General features: G+C 26.7%; 1 protein-coding gene across 5 annotated transcripts in view; it reads right to left on the bottom strand.

Annotated features, from left to right (window-relative positions):
• Positions 1 to 1,320: 1,320 nt before the first annotated feature.
• Positions 1,321 to 1,393, bottom strand: part of wdb (serine/threonine-protein phosphatase regulatory subunit widerborst) — a 34,460-nt gene continuing 34,387 nt past the window's right edge. For all 5 annotated transcript variants that reach the window (XM_035876756.2, XM_085659876.1, XM_085659874.1 and 2 more), the window contains one exon: positions 1,321 to 1,393. This exon is cut by the window's right edge and continues 1,989 nt beyond it. The gene's annotated coding sequence lies outside the window, so the exon portion shown is untranslated.

Below are 1,393 nucleotides of genomic sequence, written 5' to 3'. Positions count from 1 at the left end.
TTCTCATCATAAGAGCACCGTTCAAAATGTAAATGAAATATAGATATTATATCATAAATTAAAAAAAAAAAAATATATATATATATATACCGCGTAAAAAATTTAATTCCTACTTTGTTTGTTTGTTTGTTTTTTTTTTCTTTTTTTTCTTTCTTTTTCTTTTTACTATCAGGAAAATATTTGTTTCTGTATTTGATGCTTAATAGAAAATAGGATTACACTGGATTTGGTTATAGGCAAATTCAATTAGTACTTCTCAATTTTGATTGGAGTAAGAGAAAAGAATAACGTTGGATAACTATCAATAACAGTTGTTTAATGATAGGTTTTGTTTGTTAACTATCACAGTGCATCTCACGTTTGTATACTTTTTTTTCTTTCTTTCTTTTTACGTATCGTGCATTTCTAGCATAATTAAGCTGAGGTAAAACAACTGTTTGAGGCAGCTTCTTCCAAGTCTATGTTTCCCTGCAGCAGACATGTTATATTATCCATACGTTGTTTTATTCTTATTATAACTTCAATGTTTTAGTAATGAACTCTACTGGTCCTACATGGTGGTAGAAATGCAATTTGTCATGCTGTAAAAAAATATTGATATATTATGTGATTTCCATTTTTCTTAATGAATCGTAACAGTATTACAATCTACATTATTTTTCTTTTTTCTTTTTCTTTTTTTTTTTCTTTTTCCTCCTTTTTTATATATATATACGATCAAAGACAATATATCCCGCTTTTTCTTATTTGCCCGATGATATCTCCAACTCACAATGAAAATTAAATGTCAAATATCTAAATGACAATAGAGAACTGCGTTCACAATGAGAAAAAGGAAAATCTGCAGGGCTAACAGGGATTAGGCCACGCATGAATGAACTACTGTGGTTTTGATATTACAGTGACATAAAAACAATTTGCATCAGAATGTAGTTCCTATTTTTTTTTTTTTTTTTTTTTTTCCTTTAATTTATATTTGCATGTAAGCTGCATTGAAAAAAGTAACAGAGTAAAAATAAATTAGACATTCAATCAATAAAGTGCCTATTTACGCATTAAAGACTTTGTACGATACTACCTACGTTTCTCGGAGTTATACATTACAGCATTTACAATAATCATGTACTTCACTTTCTTTCTAGCAACTAATTTCATTTCACGAAGCGAATGAGAAGTACAAAATAAAAAAGTATATTAAGAGACAGTACGATGAAAAATATTTGACGAACAATGTAAAACATGAAAGATAATAATAAATGTATATAGGTTTTTTTTTTCCAACTAGTTCATGAAAATATGAGCAAGTATGATTACTCAATGTTTAATCATCTATTTATTAATTGCTATTATTTGTTTGTTATTATTTATTATCGTTATTTTTAATATTATTTAT

Source organism: Vespa mandarinia, chromosome 10, assembly GCF_050613455.1.
Source record: "Vespa mandarinia isolate Hongniang chromosome 10, ASM5061345v1, whole genome shotgun sequence".
Taxonomy (NCBI): Eukaryota; Metazoa; Arthropoda; class Insecta; order Hymenoptera; family Vespidae; genus Vespa; species Vespa mandarinia.
Note: the sequence above shows the minus strand (reverse complement) of the source record. Positions and strands in the feature narration are given on the sequence as shown.